Source organism: Rattus norvegicus, chromosome 4 (genome assembly GCF_021556685.1).
Source record: "Rattus norvegicus strain SHRSP/BbbUtx chromosome 4, alternate assembly SHRSP_T2T, whole genome shotgun sequence".
NCBI lineage: Eukaryota > Metazoa > Chordata > Mammalia > Rodentia > Muridae > Rattus > Rattus norvegicus.
The window spans coordinates 120,245,156-120,267,968 of NC_141537.1; the positions used below are offsets into that span (position 1 = coordinate 120,245,156).

At 45.2% G+C, this 22,813-nt stretch overlaps 1 long non-coding RNA gene across 28 annotated transcripts in view; it reads left to right on the forward strand.

The window, feature by feature from the left end:
- Positions 1-22,813, forward strand: part of LOC102554372 (uncharacterized) — a 56,121-nt gene that overhangs the window by 21,119 nt on the left and 12,189 nt on the right. For 19 of the 28 annotated variants that reach the window (XR_015686759.1, XR_015686757.1, XR_015686753.1 and 16 more), the window contains one exon: positions 709-1,073. This is a non-coding gene — a long non-coding RNA (uncharacterized LOC102554372). Of the gene's footprint in view, positions 1-708; positions 1,074-19,882; positions 20,045-22,813 lie in introns of those variants that run through there. The other 9 variants (XR_015686765.1, XR_015686767.1, XR_015686768.1 and 6 more) reach the window with 2 other exon arrangements.

Here is a 22,813-nt window from a genome sequence, read left to right on the forward strand (position 1 = left end):
CCTGGCTTGCAGTATGCGGTTATTGTCAGTGGTGGTGTAGTGAACACAGGGCTGTTTTCTTTTTGTGTGTGGACCGTTGGGTCTGGACCAGGTCTTCCTTATATCATTGGCCTCAGAGCTTACGTCTTCCTGCCTTAGCCTGCCAAGTGTTGGGATCGTCTGCATATCTCACCATACTCGGGCCGTGTGCCAATGGTGTCTTCACAGCGTTTAGGATTTTTCACTATTGATCAGAGTCTATAGAATAGCTTTCTGCCATCTTGGGTTCCTAGTGATGCAGATGAGGTACCCAGTGCCAGCAGCATGTGCCAGTGGCCTATGTTAGCCCTTCCTCAGTCATTTGTAAGCAGTAGCCTGTTAAAGCTAGAGCTTGTGAATTTTATTTATGCCTTGAGTTTTTTTATAGAGTGGTGAGGTGTGCCTTTTTAAAAAAAAAGATTTAATATATGTGAGTACACTGTCACTGTCTTTAGACATACAAGAGGAGGAGATTGGATCCAGTTACAGATGGTTGTGAGCTGGGAATTAAACTCAGGACCTCTGGAAGAGCAGTCAATGCTCTTGACCACTGAGCCATCTCTCCAGCCCCAAAGTATGCTTTTTTTTTTTTTTTTTTTTTTGGTTCTTTTTTTCGGAGCTGGGGACCGAACAAAGTGTGCTTTTTAGAAGTAACCCTGATTTAAGAACGTAAACCTTTTCTTGTTGCAGATGTTTCCCAGTCTCCTTGCTGTGCATGAACAGACTGAAACTGAATCCAGAAAAGTGAAGTGACGTGTATTGAGTCACACAGCTCTCGCCACAATGGAACTTCAGGCACATAACCCAAGTCCTGCTGAGCTGTCCTGTAGTGCTGTCACTCCACAGCACATGGTCATTCGGAGTAAACTGAGATATTTTTACTGAGACAGGAATTTTGCCAGCCATTCATGGGGAATCAGGAAGAGGTAATAACTCTTTATACTCAAAATGTGGCCCATTTGAAGAACCACAGATCCCTTTGCCCTGATGTCCCATCCCAGTTAATGGATCTACCTTGTAATTCTCAAACTCAATAAAACCAGAAAGTTGCTTCAGCTTTGGAGAATAGAGTTATTGAGTAGCCTGGAGTGGGATAAGTTTGTTCATGCCCTGCTGTAAATAGTGGACAACCTAATCAGCTGCCAAAGCTTGGAGACAGACACTGTAAACCAGGTCTTATCAGTGGTCTGGTTTCTGTTTGAGTTCCAACCTGGGACTCTTCTGATGGGAACCACCTGTTCCTGGTTTGCTGCGCTTTGGATTTCCCCAGTCCTTCAGTCCTTTCGGTTTTGAAATGAAACTGCTCTCGTGGCTGAGGTCAGGTCCAAGAGGACTTTGACAGTTCATACCAGCTTGTTTTTCCTAGAGCCAGCTGGTAAGTGAGCTTGTGATGCGAGAGGTGGTGAATCAAGCTGTTGGGCAAGGACTGAGCAGAGTCATTTCTGTGGGTAACCAGGAAAACACAACCAAATATATTTGCTCAGGAAGCTGAAAGTTAAGAGTGCAGTCGCCAGAGTGCTTAACAACTGCAGCCTTGCTTTGCGAAAGAGGACCTCTCCCACCCCAAACACCCTACCCCAGGTTTCTCTGTGTAGCTAGCCCAGACTCGCCTTGAATGCCTAATTTTCCTTCCTCAGTCTTTAGTCTTAGGATTACAGGTGTATACCAATATGCTTTACTACGAAAAAGGTGTTTGGATTTTTCTGTTTTTTTAATGTATGTGAGTATACTCGCTGTCTTCAGTCACACCAGAAGAGGACATTGGATCCCATTATAGATGGTTGTGAGCCACCATATGGTTGCTAGGAATTGAACTCAGGACCTCTGGAAGAGCAGCCAATGCTTTTTTTTTTTTAATTTTATTTTTCTTGGATATTTTATGTATTTACATTTCAAATGTTATCCCTCTTTCCCCCTCTCCCATACCTCCTCCCACTGCAGTCAGTGCTTTTAGCCACTGAGCCATCTCTCCAGCTTCTTTTTTAGTTTTTCAGACAGGATTTCTCTGCAGACCAGGCTAGCCTCCAACTCACAGAGATCTACCTCCCTCTTGAGCGCTGGGATTAAAGGCGTGTGCCACCACTGCCACCTGCCTACCACAAGAGGTTTTATCTCACCTTATCTCCTCGGTAGTACTTCCTTATCCCAGTCTCTGGCCTTCTCTGCTACTTTGTTGTCCTTGCCCTTCACCATAAACCTCCCACCAGAACATAGCTCTTCATCGAACCCCTCTAGTAAGACTGGGTCACCCCGTGACCTCACCAGCTTCGTGACCTCACCAGCTTGCTGCAGCCTCATTTCCTAGCACTCTAGAAACTTCTAGCAGCATAGACTCTCTCTCCCTCTGGAATTCCCGCTGGAACAATGCCAGCTGCTCTTGTCCTGCATGCTGGCGTGTCCTCCTTTGTCCTCCACATTTAGTGGCCCCAGATGGGTCCCAAGACAAGCCTGGGCATGAGGTTAAGGAGAGAGTATGGCAGTGGGAGACTGTTCGTGTGTTCAGATGTGGGCAGGTGCAGAGCCACATTTAACCATGAAGGCCATGTTGGGTGGGAGGGTGGCCTTCTTCTCTGTTCATTTTCTTTGGTGATAGAGTACAGCTCAGAGGTGAAACACTGGATTCCTCGCAGCACAAACATCAGCATGCTTTCTAGTTAGTAATTTATGTGGAATATAGCAATCTTTGATTCCTCTCATTTCTGTTCCCTAGAGAGAATGTGTCCTTGGAATGTGTAAACCTAGAAAGAACTTATCAAGTTATTTTATGTCTTTAAAGTTTATCTCCACAAACGATACGTTATATGATATATACCATTCCGATACTCCATTCCTTGTCTCAAGAATGGGCCTTTAGCTGCTATTGTGGAGCACATCCAAGCACTCAGGACGATAGAGGCAGGTGGATCTGGAAGTTCAAGGCCAGTTTGATCTATATCATAGTAAGCTTCAGGTCAGACTCTGTCTCAAAAACAAAACATCAAAAGTTGGGCCTTGGCATTATCCCATGTTAGTAAGTAGACATTTCATTCTGTGGCCACTGTGTAGTATTTCATCAAATGGATAGTGCTATGGGTTTTTGTTTTGTTTTTTACACTGTTGCTCTCTTCAGACAGACCAGAAGAGGGCATCAGGTCCCACTACTGATGGTTGTGAGCCACCATGTGGTTGCTGGGAATTGAACTCAGGACCTCTGGAAGAGCAGTCAGTTCCCTTAACCATTGAGCCATTTCTGTAGCTGCTTTTCTATTGAGAGACAGGTGTTTCTCTGTTCTAGACGATGCTTACTGTGATTTAAATGTTGGCTTTCTCTTCCTAGTCATTGATCTCAGCCTTCAGCCAGCTTTAGTTATCACCTACACATGGATGATTTAGTATCCAGTTGTTCACAGGGAGAACTTAATGGTGGTTATTCATTCTCTCTCTCTCTCTCTCTCTCTCTCTCTCTCTCTCTCTCTCTCTCTCTCTCTCTCCCTCCCCTCCCCTCCTCTTCTCTCCCCTCCCCTCCCCTTCCCTCCCCTTCCCTCCCCTCCCCTCCCCTCCCCTCCCCTCCCCTCCCCTCCTCTCCTCTCCTCTCCTCTTGTGTTTTCAGTGTTAGAGATTGAACTCAGGGCCTCACATATACGAGGCAAGTGCTCTCTCACTGAGCTGCATCACATCCCAGTGTCTTGCATTTGTAGTCAGCACGATGTGCCCCATCCTCTGATATGATATGGAAGCCTGTAGCAAATAGTCATGCTTTCTTCCTCTTCATGGTCTGATCACTAGGCACACTCCGGAAAGGGCCCTCAGCAGTCAGGATGCTTGCCTTCTTTGTTGACACTGCTTTATGCCTTAGTTTTCTAATTCCTTAGGTTACATGCTGTGTAAAATGTCTACAGTGTTCAGGGAGCACTGAGTGATGTGTGCTGCTGCAGTCACCTCTAGTTGGCTCTGTCTGTGCATCCAGACTTTTTTTGTTTTGGGACAGGGTCACTCTGTGCAGTCCTGGCTGGCCTAGGGCTTCCTATGTAGCAGATCAGGCCACAGAGATTTGCCTGTCTCTACTTCTCCATATGCTGGGATTGGAGGTGTGTGCTACCAGCTTGTCTTGGTTTTTCTTTGTTACTTTTTGGAAAAAAGTTTGTCCTGCCCCATTCTGTCCCCTTTGCTGAAGCCATGGTGACTGCATCAGCCTGAGAAGACTGTGATGTCATTTCTTTGCTTGAGATGTTAGGGGACTGGAGATGGCTCAGCAGCTAAGAGCATTGGCTGTGGCTTGGGAGAAAGCAAAGCTTGAAGAGGAGCAGGTGAGACTAAGTCAGTGACTCCAGAGTACATGCTGAGCCCTAGAGGCTCCTAAGGGAGTCAGAGCCACTTACTAGCTGCTTGGGAAACAGCTGCTGTGGACAAGCAGAGAGTTTGATGTGACAAAAAGGCAAGATGGGAGCATTCCTTAGAACTTTGGGAAGTTTCCAAATGGTGGTGGCACTTAATCCTAGCACCTAGGAGGCAGAGGCAGGTGGATCTCTCTGAGTTGCTAGCCTGGTCTTCAGAGCAAGTTCTAGGATAGCTAGGGCTACACAGCGAATCCTATCAGGAAAAGAAATTAAAAAAAAAAAAAGAATATCGTATTTGAAATTGTAGCCAAGGGGCTGGAGACATAGCTCATTAGTGAAGAGTGCTCATTCATTGTTCTTACAGAGGACATGAGTTTGGTTCTTGTATCTACTTCTGGCTGCTCATAACCACTGTAACTCCAGCTCTAGGCTTTCATGGGTGACCACACTAACTTGTGCACACACAGACACAGAATTTAAAAATAAACTGTTAGAAATTGTAATAAATTCTACTAGTGGGGAAGGATGGCTACTGGAGCTTCTTTGCAGTAGAGATGTTGCCATATTTCCTCAGTCAAAGAGTGTATGTCTCAAAAATATGGAGTGGCACATGGCAGCTGCTATGAGGACAGAAAAGCTGCAATGTCTAAGAAGTCTGGGCTATATGGAGAATGCAAATGTTACAGGAACCTTGAGGAAGGGAGACAGACTCAAAATATCAATAATAAATTAAGCAGGTCTTACTAAATAGCTTTTTTGGTGCCTCAAGAGGAGTCGGTGTTTTAAGAAATACCAAGTTCACAACAGAAGGGGCTTAGTAGAGGAGGAGACTGAACTAGCCTATACTTCATGCTTAAATAAATATAAAGAAACAGAGCATTGGCTGCTCTTGCACAGGACCTAGGTTCTGTGCCCAGCACCCACATGGTGACTCACAACCACTTGGAACTCTACTTCCAGGGGATCTGGTGCCATCTTCTATGGCCCCTGCATGTGTGTGGTACACAGACATCCATGTAAATAAACACACATATAAAATAAAAATATAAGGCCAGGCATGGTGCTGCACACCTTTAGTCCCAGTATTCTAGAGGCAGACAAATCTTTGTAAGTTTGAGTCCAGCCTGGTCTTCAAAGGTAGTCTAGGACAGCCAGGGCTCTGTCTAGAAAAAAGAAGCAGGGGCTGGAGAGATGGCTCAGATGGGCACTGACCACTCTTCAGAGGTCCTGAGTTCAAATCCCCGCAACTACATGGTAGGCTCACAGCCATCTATAATGGGATCTGGTGCCCTCTTCTGGTGTCTGAAGAGAGCTACAGTGTACTTATATATAATAAATAAATCTCTAAAATCAAAACAAACACATCTTTTAACAAAGCAAAGGACATGAGCAGTATTTCTCCTTAGACAGGCCTTCCTGACCACCTGAGGTCTCTGGTGCTTGTATTCTTTGTGCTGCATTGCCTATTTGCCATTCCTTTTCAGATTTGACCTAATGAGTGTTTTTTTCACATTATCCATCATGTGTGTAGGTCAGAGGACAGCTTTCAGGATTTGGTTGTCCTTCCACCATGTGGGTCCTGGGATTGAACTCAGGTCATCTTGCTTGGAGGCAAGCACCTTTAGCAGCTCTGCCATCTTGTTGGCTCCTCTTCTTTTTATTTATGTGTATGAGTGTTTTGCCTACATGTATGCAAGAGTACCATACCGTGTACCGTGTTCTCTGAGGCAAGAAGAAATTGCTGGATATCCTGAACTGGAATTACAGTGAGTTGCCATGTAGATGCCGGGAACCTGTAGGCTTTAAGTTTTTCTCCACTCTACTTTTTTTTTTTTTTTGGTTCTTTTTTTTCGGAGCTGGGGACTGAACCCAGGGCCTTGCGCTTCCTAGGCAAGCGCTCTACCACTGAGCTAAATCCCCAATCCCCACTCTACTTTTAAAAACTATTCTTAAATACTTTAACCTCCCTCCCATCAGAGGTAGTGGGAAAAAGTTACTCGGATATGGGGGAAGTGTACCTGTTTAGAAATTGTTGGGGCTGGGGATTTAGCTCAGTGGTAGAGCGCTTACCTAGGAAGCGCAAGGCCCTGGGTTCGGTCCCCAGCTCCGAAAAAAAGAACCAAAAATAAATAAAAAAAAAAAAGAACCAAAAATAAATAAATAGAAATTGTTCTTTGGAGCTAATCCCATCTGCATTGTCAGGAAGCCAAAAGTTCAGTTCATAGGTCAGCAGCAGCAGCAGCTTGATCCATTCACACACACTTCACAGATACACCAGTAGTCCAGTCCAGTAGTGTCGAGGTAGCAACAGCAGTAGCATAGCCTAGCAGCAACAGCCAGGCCTCAGCTGAGTTGGCACAAGTGAGCATTAGTACCACCAGGGCTAGAAGTTCTCAGCTGTGCCTCTCAACAAAACACAGATCAGTGAAGACGTGAGACCAAGAAGCATTGCACAGCCAGCTCTACAAGCAAGCCTCTCACAGTCCATTTATTCCTATTTATACTCCTTCCAAACATCATGTGTCTGTCCTCTGTGGGTCTTGCTTTACCACGTCTTTCCTCAGTATATGAGTCTGTCTCAGCTGACATCACTCTGCCAATCAGCCTGAGTCCAAGGAAGTGGCAAGCAGTCAGCTTACTACCAGAAAGTTTTTGGTGAGTTTCTCTCTATGGAGTCATGACAAAGGGAGCTCAACAATGCCTGTAAGGTGAACCAACACATGCATCTTTTAACGTGCTTGCCTTAGCAAAACATCCTTTCGCCTGTGTCCACTTCAGCAAAATGACCCTTCATATGTCTGTTTTAGAAAAACATCATCTAACACAACTGACATTCCAAAGAACCTTTAAGTTTCCACTTTAAGAACCCAACCTGGGAGCTCAGCAAGAACAGCAGGTTTGCCCTGTGATGGGCAGACACCTTTAATCTCAGCACTTGGAACCAGAGGCAAACAGAGCTCCAGAGTTCCAGGCCAGCCTGGTACAGACTGAGTTCCAGGACAGCCAGGACTACGCAGAGAAGCCCTGATTCAAAAGACCAAAAATGAACATAGGATATTGCATCCATGGATGGTTGAGAGAGTAGAGTAGTCAGCCAGGTAGGAAATAGGCCTGTAGGAGGGTACAATCATGGTTGAAATGGAAGCCTAATTCCTCAGGCCACCTGAGAACAGGATGGTGGATGGAGCATAAGGAGGGCTGGCAGACATCTCAGGACAGGTCATTAATAGCCACAGGGATCACTGAAACAGTCTCAGTTGCCACTGCCTCTCCCTCTCTACCTCCTTTTCTGCTTGCTTCTTTAAAATATATATTTATTTATTTAATGTATGTAGTACACTATCACTGTCCTCAGACACACCAGAAGAGGGCATCGGATCCCATTACAGATGGTTGTGAGCCACCATGTGGTTGTGGGGAATACAACTTGGGACCTCCGGAAGAGCAGTCAGTGCTCTTAACCGCTGAGCCATCTCTCCACCCCTTTTGCTTATTTTTTTTTAAAGATTTATTTATTTATTTATTATATATAAGTACACTGTAGCTGTCTTCAGATACACCAGAAGAGGGCATCGGATCTCTTTACAGATGGTTGTGAGCCACCATGTGGTTGCTGGGAATTGAACTCATGACCTCTGGAAGAGCAGTCGGGTGCTCTTAACCGCTGAGCCATCTCTCCAGCCCCCTTTTGCTTATTTTTAATAGCATTTCTCATGCTTACATGTATGTGGAGGTGCGCAAATGCCATAGTGTATGTGTGTGAGTCAGAGAACAACTTCTGGACGTTTGTTCTATCTTCTCACTATGTGAGTTTCCAGGATTAAACTCAGGGCTCCAGGGAGGTTGCCTGATGCTCTCTGTATTAGGTGTTCTGCTTGCTTTAAAGTCCCCAGAAGCACGCCTTTCCTTTCCCTCCCCTGTCTCTGCTGCCAGGAGTCTGTTTTCTGTTGCTGTTGTTATTGAGGTTGCTATTCTTTGCTTCCTGAGTGCTGAGATTAAAGGCATGTACTACCATGCCAAGCCAAACATTTTAAAGATATACTTGTTTTTTATGCATGAGTGTTTGCCTACATGTATGGCTATGTACCATGTGAGTGCACCACCCCAGCAAACAAGAGGAAGAAATCAGAATCTCTGGGACAGGAGTTATAGACAGTTGTGAATTGCCTTGAAGGTGCTGGGAATTGAACATGTTACTCTTCAGCAAGAGTAACAAGTATTTTTAACTGAACCATCTCTCAAGCCTCTACAGCTTTTTAAAATGATATTTTTAATTTTTAAGTGTGTGTTTGTCAGTGTACATGTACTGTTGGGTTTGGTGCTCAGTACAGCTTTGTGGAATCAATTCTCTCCTACTATATGGGTTCTGGAAATTCAACTCAGGTTGTCAGTCTGGGTGGCAAGTGCCATTTCTCCATCTCTTTAAACAGCAGATTTAGCTAGTTTATTGTTGTGTGTAATAATTAAAAAACAATCTACACTATCGCCAGCTACTCGCTGGCCCCGGCGGTCTCCCCACCCTCACGGCTAACTCCATGTGGCATCTGCTCAACTTGTTGCAGTTTGTTTGCTGTGGAATCCGCACATGTTCCCAGTCATCTAACCCGTGTCTGCTGCTGCCAAAGCCACTCAGCAGTCCCAAATTTCCACAGCCAGCTGAGGGCCACTCTCACAAACCCAGGCTCCACCTCTAGTTACCTTTCCCTGGAGCTCAGTTGAATCACAATGAAATGGAAAACACCAGACAATGTTAGTTTAGAATCAACAGATAACATAATTGCTGGGTATGGAATCTGTCATCCTAAATTCACCATTTTTGGTTAGAAATCTTCCAGCAGCAGATCCTGGTGGATTCTGACACCAGAACTATCAGGCCCCGGCCTACATCATCTTGTCTGCCTTGTTCCTGCCTTCCCTCTTCCTCTCTTGACCGAAAGGCCTACCTCCTCCTCATCCAGTGATTGGCTTCTTGTCATCTTTATTATTTAATCAATTAGGGGAAAATTTCACCACATCTCACCTTTTCTGTCTATTTGAAAAAACTTACCTCAAATATGAGTTGACTATAACTATGACCATTTTGTAATTTATAAACATTTGGAATTGCTGAGTGGGTTTGGCAGCAGCCAGCTGTGGGGTTAGATGACTGGGAATGTGAGCAGGTTCTGTGGCAAGTGAACCTTGAGAAGTTAGGGGGAGCCACATGGGGTTAGCCATGGGGGCAGACGGTGGGGACCAGAGAGTTGCTGGAGATAGCATGGATTGTTTTTTAATTATTCAAGCAACATGCGGTCCACACACACCCCCCCGCCCCTGTTGGGCACCAATTTGTTGTGGTAAATCTCCAACCCAAATATGTACATGCAAGGAAAACACAATTCAATTATTATGAATACAAGCTGTGGGCCTAGATTGGACAGATTTACCACTACTCTACTCTATTCCCCAGCTATAAGATCCCTTATAACTTGTGGTTTCTCTAGGCCACATGCTTCTGCTCCATTTTCCTTTTACCTCCTCCTCTTCAGCTTTTCTCTCCTTCCTTTTCTCCTCCTCTTCTTCCTCTTCTTCTTCTTCCTCCTTTTCTTCCCCACTCCCTCTCTTTCTCTCTCAAACTTTTTAGGTCCACCTTCCCTCCCACTGCCCAATCACTGGCTCTAGCCTTTATTTTACACGTTAAAATGGGGAGAAGGTTCACATGAAGTCACCTCAGTGCATTATTCACTCCTCATCCCAGGCAGACCCTTTTGGGAAGTGGAATTAGCAGCAAAATACAAATAACACCAGGGCAATCCGTAACAGTTTATCTTTTAAAAAATTACATTTGTTCATTTTATGTGCGTGGAGTAGAGGATGGGATGGCATGCAGGTGCCATAGTGCCCTTGTGGAGATCAGAGGACAAGTTGCAGGAGTTGGTTTTCTCCCTCCACCATGTGGCTCCTGGGGATCAAATTCTAATAGTCAGGCTTAAGTGCCTTTACCGTGTGCCATTGTGTTGGCCTCTCAGCTGGTCTGTCTTTAAACATGCCTCCTATTTGGATGCCTGCAGTGGTCTTGGAGCTCCTTTAAGGTAGTTGGAAGGAGGGAGGGAGCATTTTCCAGACCACCTCCTTCTGGCCCAGACTTAGGCGCTGGCCTCCAGAGCCGCAGCAGTTTAGGGCTGGCTTGAATGTGAATCTGGACTTGCTCTCTGAATTGTGGGGAAGGACTTTAGGTGGAAATCTATCAGTGAAACACAGGAAGAAGTAAGGAAGAGGCCAGGCTTTGGTAGCAAATGCCTGGAGAGGCTAAGGCAGGAGGATCTGGACTATATAGTGAAACCCTGTCTCATGTCATGAACAGGTGCTCCCATGTGCCAAAGAGCCATGAGAGAGGCTGTCCCAAGTCCTCTTGGAGGTGTACTGTTTTCTTTCTTAAGATTTATTTATCGGGCTGGAGGGATGGCTCAGCGATTGGGAGCACCCGACTGCTCTTCCGGAGGTCGTGAGTTCAATTCCCGGCAACCACATGGTGGCTCACAACCATCTGTGAAGAGATCCGATGCCCTCTTCTGGTGTGTCTGAAGACAGCTACAGTGTACTTGTATATAGTGGATGAATAAATCTTTGAAAAAAAAAGTACACTGTAAGCTATAAGTACACTGTAGCTGTCTTCAGACACACCAGAAGAGGGCATCAGATCTCTTCACAGATGGTTGTGAGCCACCATGTGGTTGCCGGGAATTGAACTCACGACCTCCGGAAGAGCAGTCGGGTGCTCTTAACACTGAGCATCTCTCCAGCCCCTGTTTTCATTTATAGCTTGAACTTTCCTCGAAGCTGAGAGGGGGCAGAGCAGAAACAGTCCTTGCTAAGACAGTACACTCTTGTGTTGCGGTAAATACTAAAAACAACCAGCAACCATCATAGAACCATATGGCGTTTGCGGGAGTATTTTCATCTCAGCAAAGCATCTCACCCATTAAGCTCTATCCCATGCTGCCACTGGCTACTGCTGAGCCTGGCAGCAACCTCTCCATTCACCTAGTTCCCAAGGCAGGTTGCTGTTGTGCCAGTTTCATACAGAGACCGCCTGTCTTGAGGCTCTGTTGCTGTGGACTCTGCCCACGTTCCCAGCATTCCCCCCTGTGGCTATAGTCACTACTCCCAGTAACACGTTAAAGTCAAAACTCAATAAGCTTGTAATTTATCAGATTTATATCAGTTTTAAATTCAAAACCCACAAAACTTCTTCTGCACAATAAACTCACAACCAATTGATAATGATATAAACTACCCACCTAGATAAGATAAATTGACCTATAAAAATCCATCCCTTAAGAAAAATAACTACCATTTAAGGCCACAAGGATCTGAGTCATCCTTCTCTGCCTCCATCTTGGTTCTTCTCCACTTTCTCCTCACTTTCCCTTTACCAAAACTCTGTCCTGCCCCCCTTTCTCACTATCCAATCACAGGTCCTGCCCCATCCTGTGCCAGCTCTCACCTGTATAAAGACGACAATCCACACTCTTGAAGGCTGGAGAATGTGGCACGGATGGGGCAGTCTAGGGGGTCATCTGTCCTATGTGAAACACATCTGTCCTCCAAGCAGAGTGATTCTGGTGACTGTTGCTAGTTTTCAAGGATGCCCTCCCTGTCTTTGCCCTGTTTTGCACTCTAAGTGTGTCCTTTGATGTCCCCACTTCTTTTTTCTGTTTAGATTCCATAATCCACTCAGATCTATATTCTAGATTACTAACTGCATGCCCAATTGGACTCTGGCTGTGCACAGTTCACTAATACTAAACTTGTCAGCCATATTGCTTCATTAGCTGTCAGGATGATGATTTTGAAGCTTTTAAAAAATAATTTAACTTTTGCTGGGCATGGTATGCAAAGCAGAGGCAAGTGGGTCTCTGAGTTTGAAGCCAGCCTGGTCTACAGAGTGAGTTCTAGGACAGTCAGGGTCACACAGAGAAACCCTGTCTCAAGAAAAACAAAACAAAATTAACTTTGTTATAAAACAAAACAATAACTTAGAAATAAAAAAAAACAAACCAGAAAACCATATCACACCCTGAAATTAACCAGACTCAGAGTCCATAGATCTCATTGAACTTCTGTACAGTTAGAATAGGCATTCCCTAACAAATATATTTTCAATATTTCAGCTTAGCAATTTGAAGCTGTGGAGTGAGAGTGGAGGCTGAATTCAAATGTAGAAGCCCGTGCTTCCCTCCTAGACGCTCTACTTAACAAGTATGGAGTGACGACCAGGGATGTGTAGGTGACCGTCCCTCAGATGATTCTGATACCAGGCATCATCTGAGGGACATGTGTCTGAGATCCATGGACTTTGGGGTCTTTGTCACCTCCTCACTATTCAAGGACCAGGAAGCCTTTTTGCTTTTAGGGCTGGAGAGATGGCTCAGTGGTTAAAAGCATGTACTACCTTCCAGAAAACTCAGGTTCAGTTCCTAGCACTCACATCAGGTAATTCACAACCACCTGTAACTCCAGCTCCAAGGGTGCCTGATGCTCTGGCTTCCATAGGCATCAACACTCATGTGCACGCATGCACCACAGCCAAGAATAAGTAAAGTAAAAGATCCCAGGAACTTGGTGTGTGCCACGTGAGAAGTCAGAGAAGGTTTAAGCAGAGATGAAGGAGGTAAGTGAGCAGGTACGGAACTGAGAGTGAGCCTGGGATGGGATCAGGACACACGTACAGACAGTGGAGGACGGAGCAGCACCCCGATGCTTGCTTACACGGAGGGCCTTGATGTTAAGTCCCACTGCAGACAGTGCTTTGGAGATTTACCAGAAGCTTTGCGTAAGAAAGCAGGTTTAAATACAGACCCTGGTGGCTGCCCAGCGTATTAGAGACTTACCTCTAGGATTTTTATATTTGCTGTGCTCTAGCGAAGGCCTTCCTCCTGCAGTCTGGCTGCCCTCAGTCTCCAGAGCCCTCTTTCACATTGCTTCAGTTTCTTATAAGCAACTGGATGCCACTTACCTCCTTTAAGGGGTTCTCCTTGCAGCCTGCGCAGCCAAGTTCAGGGCTTCAGTTTCGAATCAATAGCTCTCCTTAATTACATTTGAATTATGGCCGCCTGTTAGGCTTCCAGTATCTGCCCACGCAGCTCAGTACTTTGCTTCTTTTCTCTCTTCACTATATAGCTCAGGCTGGTTTCATGATCCTTCTTAGCACCCTCATGTTAAGATTACAGGTTTATGCCACAATACCCAGCTTAGTTCCTCTTGTAGAGGCCTTCGCCCTGTGTTATGATTTCACCTAGGAAAGAGAAAGATAGTGCTGTCCATTTAGAGACAGCAAACTTGAGTGCTGGATGGGAAGGAGTGTGCTTGTCTCTGACCTTAGTACTTAGCACTAGGACTGGGGAGAAGGCTTGCTCTTGCAAAGGACCTGGATTCAACTTCCATCACCTACATGATGGCCTGAAACTGTAACTCCAGACCTGGGGGATCCAATGCCTTCACATGATGTACAGACATAATGCAATCAAAGCATGTGTACACATAAAATAAAAAATAAATAACACTTAGACAGCATGTCTCAGGTCACTCAGGGATCATCAAATACGATGAGGTAGAAAGATTCTAAGAGCCAGAGGTTGGGAAAGATGAGAACAAAAAGTATGCTTTTGTGGTTTTGAGACAGAGACCTCTCTCTGTCTCTCTTCTCTCTGTGTCTCTGCCTCTGTCTGTCTGTCTGTCTGTCTCTGTTTTTCTCATGCCCTGGTTGTCCTGGAACTCTATGTAGATCAGGCTGCTCTCAAACTCACAGTGATCATCCACCTGCCTCTGCCTTTCAAGTGCTAGGATTAAGAGTGTATGTACATCACTACACCTGGCATTAGCAGAAGGAGGCAGCTCATAATTTACCCTAGAGTCATGAAATGATGTCTGCTCAGTGTGTGCAAGTTCAACACAGACAGCGCAGGGGAGACACTGCTAGAGAGTATCAGTGCCTGCTTTTCTCTGACTCATCTGGTGACTTGTGCCCTTCTCAGCAGATGTTTTTTTCCAACTGAATATGTTGGAGGCCTGGTGTGTGCGTGCATTGTCTGTTCCTATTGAAAGAACACAGAGGGAGCAGAAGACAGACAGACTGAGGCCCTGGACTGGTACTAAGTAGAGACTTCTGTATCACAGCTTAGGAGAATCTGGGTTCTCTAGATTAATATAAATAGTTATATAATGGTCAGCAGAGAAGCTGCAACATGATAAACCTTGAGCTCTTAAATTCAGTAAATAGCTATAGAATAGAATAAAAGTGTTTTGTTTGCTTGTTTTGTTTTGGGCAGTCTCAGATAGCTCAGTCTGGCCTTGAGCTCTTTTATGTAGCTGAAGATGACCCTGAACTTCTGATCTTGTCTCCTTCTCTAAAGAGCTGGAATTACAGGTAGATGCTACTTTTATGTGATGCTGGGAATTGAATTTGAGGTTTCATGTATGCTAGGCAAGTACTCTACCAACTGATCTATACCCTTAATCTCATTTTTTTATTTAAAAATTATTGTGTGTATGTGAGTATATATGCGTGTACGTCCACCAGCCACAGCATGGGAGTGGAGGTCAGAGGACATTTGGTTTATGCAGACTCACCATGCGGGTTCTGGTGATTGAACTCAGGTTGACAGGCTTTGTGATCAGAGCCTCCGTGACCACCAGTACATTTTTTCTTTCTTAAAACAGTGTCTGTCTCTGAGACTTAGACTGCCCTGGAGCTCACCTAAGCTAGTCTCAAATTTATGTTAATCCTCCTGCCTCAGCCTCTCAAGTGCTGCAATTGGAAGCTCACACTTGGTTCCAAGCAGCTTTCTGGACAGCCCTAGTGAGGGCATCCTGCATTTCTGGAGTAGCTGTGGCAAGGCAGTGGGTATGGGTGGGATGGGGGTGGGGCTGAGCAAGAGTCAACTTTTCTAAAGTAGCTAATGGCTTACATGGAGGAGGGGAGAAAGCAATTATGCTAGGTCTGATACTTTGTGCTCACTACCCATAGACTCAGATACTTGTTGTATGCTAGGGGAGGAGCTCTGGTCTCCTGTGGCCATTTGTTTCCTTGTAATATCTCAGTCTTGCTTTCTGCAGGCATCTGGAGCTCAGGGAGGGAATAAATAAAGCTAAATAGCCTGGCTTCAAACCCTAGGGATATCAGGGGGTTAGGCCTTCTGGGACCTCTCTTCCTCATCTGTCTTGGTCAGGGTTTCTGTTCCTCACAAACATCATGACCAAAAGCAAGTTGGGGAGGAAAGGTTTATTCAGCTCACACTTCCACATTGCTGTTCCTCACCAAAGGAAGTCAGGACTGGAACTCAAGCAGGGCAGGAAGCAGGAGCTGATGCAGAGGCCATGGAGAGATGTTACTGGCTTGCTTCCCCTGGCTTGCTCAGCTTGCTCTCTTATAGAACTCAAGACTACCAGCCCCGGGATGACACCCCCCACAATGGGCTGGGCCTTCTTCCATTGAACACTAATTGAGAAAATACCTTACAGCTGGGTCTCATGGAGGCATTGCCCTCAACTGAGGCTCCTTCCTCTGTGATAACTCCAGCTTTTATCAAGTTGACACACAAAACCAGCCAGTACACCACCCCATCCAGATTGCTTGAAGGTTGCCTTCGACTTTTTCAGACCCCCTAGCCTGGCTTCTAGGAAGAGGAGGGAGCATAGGGACTGTGGAATAACTTGAGTTAACTGTTGCTGTTCTTAAGTCCTCTCTACAACACACTGGAGGTGGAGGAAGTGAGTGGGAGGCGGTCAGCATGGTACTCTACTTAGGCCTCTGTTACAGCTTCTGCCCTTCTAAAACTGTCCCTCTCCTCCAGCTATTAGTAGATTATGAGCACAGACCCTTTTGGGATTATGCTTGTCTTGAAGCCAGGTCTTGCTGTGTCACCCAGCTGTGAGATCCTCCTGCCTGGGTCACCCAACGGTTACGATCACAAGCAAACATCACCACACCTGGCTGATTTTATTTATTTATTTATTTATTTATTTTTATTAAAATTGTTTTCATAGGCCGTGATGGCTCTCTCGTCTTTAATCTCTCAACACTTGGGAGGCAGAGGTAGGTAAATCTCTGAGTTTGAGGACACCCAGGGCTACATAGAGAAACCGTGTCTTGAGAAACCAAAAAAGAAAAAAAGAAATTCATACAATATATTTTGATTGCAATTCCCCTTCCCCAACTCCTTCCAGATCCTCCCCACACATCCAACAACAACAATAAGCCCAAACATAGCAGTAGGAGACAAAAAGTCTAAAATGTTTTGAATTCATTTTGTGTTTGCCATCTACTGCTGGGCACGAGGCCTCCCCTGAAGTGTAGTTAATATAACCAGTGAGACTGTTGGGGAAACTAACGTTTCTGGTGGATGTCAGTTACAGCTGGCTTCTTGGTTAGGTGTGGGAGCCTGTGTCCCACTCCCCTCCCAGCACTGGGACTCCATCTGGTTTGATTGCTGATTTTATATAACTTGACTATTAAAGATCCCTTTGGGGCCTGGAGAGATGGCTCAGCCCTGAGCACTGGTCACTCTTCCTGAAGATCTAAGTTTATTTCCTAGCACCTATAAGGTACCTCAGAACTGGCTACTACTCCAGCTCTGGGAGCTCTGATGTCTTCTGGCTTTCTGGTGCATTGTACATATGTGGTTCATAGGCATGCAGGCAGGCAAAATATCTACACACATATAAATAAAACAAAAAACCCTTTAAACAACAACAACAACACCTTTTCATGCCTGTGATCATGGCACATACCTTTAATACCAAAATTCAGGCAGAGGCAAGAGGACAGTTAGGGTTACATAGACCCTATATAATAAATAATATATAATAAATATAAATAAATGTAAAATAAACAAAAGACACTTTAAAAAAGATTTATTTTATATATGAGTACAGTGTTGCTGTCTTCAGATACACCAGAAGAGGGCATCAGATCCCATTACAGATGGTTGTGAGCCACCATGTGGTTGCTGGGAATTGAACTCAGGACCTCTGGAAGAGCAGTCAGTGCTCTTAACCGCTGAGCCATCTCTACAGCCCAAAAGACACTTTTCGTGTCATCAAGAACAGAGTAGATTATAGGGAGGGGATGAAGTTTTTAGTGTATTGGCATAGGCAAAGACCAAAGCCTTGGACCCGTGGGAAAGTGGTAAAGCCTTTCCTCATATGGCGGAGCTCAAGACTTCTTCCTGTGTTCCAAGTCTAGAGGGTTCACTAACAATTGACACTGTGGGCAAAACCTAGCAATTCTACCTTCCTCTTCCTTGTTGTTTACATCCTGAGACTGCTGCCCTACAGATTAGATTCTTCTTACAGAGATTAGCGTCTTCCCTCCTCTGCTGTACCAAATAAAGGCTCTGAGATACCAGGGTGCAGTTCCACCAGGGTGCACAGCTCTCCTGACCCCAATTGAGTGTGTGTGTCTTTCCTTTGTTCCCTCAGTCTCCTGGTCAGTGTTCCAGGACTAAGCATTGTGGGATGCAGCAATTGAGGGGTGAAATATTTCATTTAGTGGTTGAATCATGGTGCATTTATTTCATAGTATTTAATCGATGCATCTCATGTTTAATATTTTAAAGCTCCTATATCTCTTCCTTTTCCTTTTATCAGTAACACTTTATACTGTTAGATTCATTCCATGCTTTTCTCATTTATTTATTACCTCCCTTCTTCCAATAGAATCTAAGCTTTAGGGAGACGGCTTTTCTTCTCCTTTTAGTGCATCTCAGACCCTGTCTAGAACAGTTGATGCTTAAGCACCGAGTGGTTGAATGTAGACTTCTGTTTGCTGTATTTGGGGTGGTTATGCACACAGTGTTATCTTTGCACCCCTTCCACTGTTCCCTTGGGTGAAGTCTGAGAAGTGGAGCAGCAGAGCTGGAGGATACACATGTGCACCACATCAGTTCACGGACCAGCTTCCCTCAGGGTTGCTCACGGCCGTAACCCCACCACTCAGGGCATGGAACAGGAGGATTAAGAATTCTAGGTTGGCCTCTGCACATCGTAGGTTCAGGATCTGTCTAGGCTACATGAGGTAGTGTCTCAAAAAGCAAAACAGAATAAAAAATCCAAAACAAATAGGAGGAGGTGAAGTTCAAGCTGGGTAAGCCTGTACTGCACAGCATGACTTTATATAGATAAAGTCATGTGTGTATATGTGATATGTAAAGCTCTAATGAGTGTGTGTAAGAAAATGGAGGGTAGTGGTGGGGAGTGTGCTCAGTATACAGTATAGGTTTGTGAAAATGTCCTATGTCATACAGTACCATGTATGATGAAGCACTCAGGGTGGTTGATTTTGAAACCATGATTCTCTGTATAGCCTTGCTGACCTGGAACTCATTGGGTAGACCAGGCTGGCTTCCAACTCATAGAGATCCTCCTGTTTCTGCCTCCTGAATGCTGGAATTAAAGGTGTGTACCAGCATGCCTGGTGGTTTCCCTGTGGTTCGAAGAACACTGAGTCTTGTGTTTCAGTGTGCTTCTTCACTGACGGGTGGAGACGTGGTCTGGTAAAACTGTCGTGCCTCAGAGTGTGGCTGTGGAGTTAGACTGCTTAGCCTTGGGTGAGTCATTTATCTTCCTGTGTCCCTCCGTTCTTCACAGGAAGGAAGGGAAATAGGGGGTTTTATGAAGGACCCTCAGTTAAGCTAAGGACAGTGCTTGGTCTAGTAGCCGGGTCAGTTACTGCAGCAGAGCTGGTCTGCTTTTGTAGTGCTGGTTCTGCCCATGGCTTCACATGTGCTGGGCAAGTGCTAAGAAACACGGTTGCTTTTCACCTCTGACTGTAAGGGTGAACCAGGGGTCTCATGCTGTCTGAGCTTGTCTCAGACTCAGAGCTCTGTAGCTGAGGCTAGGCTTTCTGACCTTTTCGTCTCCATCTCCCAAGTGCTGGGACTATTGGCCTGCCCCGCCATTTCTGGCTTAAGGTTAATCATCTTACCTGTGCACACTGGGCAAGTATGTAGCCACATCCCCAACTTTCTGATTGATTCTCCCAACACTCATAAACTATAAATTATCCCATGTTTCTTTCAGCTTTGTTTATGCAGTTTTCTGCCTGTAGATTTTATAGTTTTTGGCATTCAGATATTTTCCCTTCAAATTTTTTTCTGGTTTGAGACCAATATTTAGAAATAAGTGTACTTTTCTATCTTGAAATTACAAAAAATGGCTTTTTGTTCTTTTGAGTACTGTGTGTATTTAACTTATTAATTTGAACATTGAAATTTCAACAATTATTCAATCTGGAATTTATTGTTAGGTTGAGATGGTTCAGACATCAGGACACTCTCTGATGTGCTGAGAGAAGAGACATCAGGGGCAATCTGCATATGCCGCTGCCCCATCCCTGGACAGACGAGGGAAGAATGCAGAGAGTGGAGTCAGCCAGGACTTCACAGGGAGACTCTCTCACCATAATCAAACATTTGCTTCAGTGAAGGTTTAGACAGCTGCCCAAATGAAAGTGGAGGCAGAGAGTCTTGATTTTTGTTGTTGTTGTTTTGTTTTGTTTTTAATTTAAGGGCCGGAGAAATGTTGAGAGTGCCTGCTTCTCTTCAAGAGGATCAGAGTTCAATATGGCGGCTCCAGGGAATTCAACACTTTCTTCTTGACCTCCTCAAGCACCCACACACACATGACTTATAAACACACAGGAAAAAAGTAAAAAAAACCAAAACTTAAAAGCAGTTGTATATTTTTAAATTGTGTGTGTGTGTGTGTGTGTGTGTGTGTGTGTGTGTGTTAGTTTTCATCCTTTTCTCAATTGTGCCACTAGCATGAGTGTCATGAAGCTTGGTGGCAGGCACCTTTACCTGCTAAGCTACCTCTCTGCCTCCACTTTCATTTGGGCAGCTGTCTAAACCTTCACTGAAGCAAATGTTTGATTATGGTGAGAGTCTCCCTGAAGTCCTGGCTGACTCCACTCTCTGCATTCCTCCCTCGTCTGTCCAGGGATGGGGTAGCGGCATATGCAGATTGCCCCTGATGTTCCTTCCCCTTCTCTCAGCACATCAGAGAGTGTCCTGATGTCTGAATGTGGTCAAGACTGTTAGAGTTGTGACCTGTAGTAAATGGACTGAGGTGAGGAGACTGCAGCCTTTGCCGGCTCTGCAGACCCTGATGCAGGACTGCTGTCCTGGGCTCACCACTCATGCAGACAGAGTGTTCTGCTTTGTTCATAAACAAATAACAGGTTTGGGACTAGCTTAGCAGAAAGCACTGGTCTAGCATTTCAATGCCCTGGGCTTGATCCTAACACCACAGAAACAACCAGATCACTGTAGCAGCCACTTCCTCCAGCCCATGGATACTGTGGAATGTTGGCGAAGAGGTATTGAACACTGGATTCCAATTCTGTCCTTGACAGCTGGAATTTTAATTCCAGTAAGTTTCTTGCCTGGATTTAAAGTGAAAGAAAGCCAGGTATATGTGTATAATCTTAGTACTACTGCTGCTGGCCACAAACAATGCTGACCTTCATGTGGGACACTTTGTGTAGGTAAGGTTCTGAGCGACAGATGAAGTGAGCCCCCCTTGATGAAGTGTTCTGTCTGGTGTGAGTAGCAAACTACATACATACATATACCACTAGTCTTCATGTCTGTCTGTGTGTGTGCTCACACAAGTGCTCTGCCCACAGAGCAGAGAAGGTGGTATTGGACCTGCTGGGATTGGAGGTATAGGTGGCCGTAGGGTGGAAATTGAACTCTGGTTCTTGGCAAGAGCAATAAGCACCTCTTAACCACCGAGCCTTTTCTCCAACTGGGAAATACAGGTTTTGCAAATGTAACTTCAAATGACACTGTGGCAGATCCTAATCCAGTGATGGTACTCCATAAGACAAGGTTGCCATGGAGATGGAGGCAGGGACCAGAGTTCTGCATGCTTCTGTGAGCTGCTCCAAGGACAGCCAGCCATCACCAGGACCAAATTCTCCCCCTGCTTTTGGGAGTGTGGCCTTGCTGACACACCTGATTGTTGTCTGTGGTCTCCAGGCTGTGGGATCAGCTTCTGCTGTCTGAAGCCTGACAGTCATTAGAATATCTCTAGAAACTAAAACACACAAACCACCTCTGTCCTCTAAAAAAGAAAATGGAGGCCCAAAGACGTCAAACATTGGAGAGCTCTGTAGCCAGTACCCTGTGTTGGCTCCTGCTCTCACTTTTGCTGGCTGTACCCCTAATCATGTATGCTGAGCTATTAAAATGATTCTAATGTTAGGACACTTCACCCTGTGAAGTAGACACGCTTGTTAACACCAGGTGTCTTCTCAGCTCTTATTTTTTGTGCGTATGAGTGCTTTGCCTGCTTATGCACCACCTACATTCTTGGTTCCTATGAAGGTCAAAAGATGGCACTGGTTCCCTGGAGCTGGAGTTCAGGATGGGTGTGAGCTGTCATGTGGGTGCTGGTGCATACCAATACTCTGAAGAGATGTTTATTGGGGATCCAGAGCAATGGCTCAGCAGTTAGGAGCATTGGCTGCTCTTCCAGAAGACTCAGGTTTAGTTTCTAGTGCCCACATCTGCTACTTCAGTCCTGGAGATAGACATCCTCTTCTGACTCTCACAGGTTCTGCGTGCATCTGGTGCACAGACATACATGTAAGCAAAACACCATACATCTAAAGTTTAAAAGTGGAAAAAAACCCCAAAACCTATTTTGGTGTGTGCTTTGCCAGTTTCTGAAGAACCTGCTGCCAGGTGACCTTGCCTAGACCTAGTCTGCTGGTGCCTGGACTTTCTCCATTTCTTTCTACCACTTGCTGAGCTTGACTGGCCTTTTCCACTCCAAGATACATCCATCTCCTTAAACTTCAGGCCAAGACAGTGTCCGGGCCCTCTCAGATCATGACCACAGAATAATATAGAACATGGGCACGGCCGCTGCGACCCACTTGTTGAGGCCCACAGGAGCTGTGGCTTGTAGTCCTGTTATGCCCAGGCCTGTTTTGGTCACAATGATTTGGTTCTGCAATCCTGTATGTGGAAAGGCTAGACACTTAACTCGTGACGCTCCTTCCTGAGTCAGAGTGGTCAGTATACAGGACCATTCTGTTTCCTACAGACAAGGCACTGAGGTGCATAGTTTACATATCATAGCAGATTTGGCCAGGTTCTCCCATCATTCCTCAATCCTTACCAGGCATACCCTGCCCCCAACCCTGAACTTTACAGCCCAGAGGCTGGGTTGTTCTCCCAGCAGAGGCTCTTCCCTATATAGTCCAGACATTTTGTTTCTCCCTGTCTTCTTTTTCTGTGTGAATATTCCCCTTTCTTCTCCCATCCCCATGGTGACTTCTCTAGCCTCAATATCATCTAATCTGGCTTGAATTGGCTCATTTCACTGGTGGAGGAATAACCTATCACTGGGCCTCATTGAGAAAATTTTATTTTTATTTTATTTTATTTATTTATTTATTTTGGTTCTTTTTTTTTCGGAGCTGGGGACCG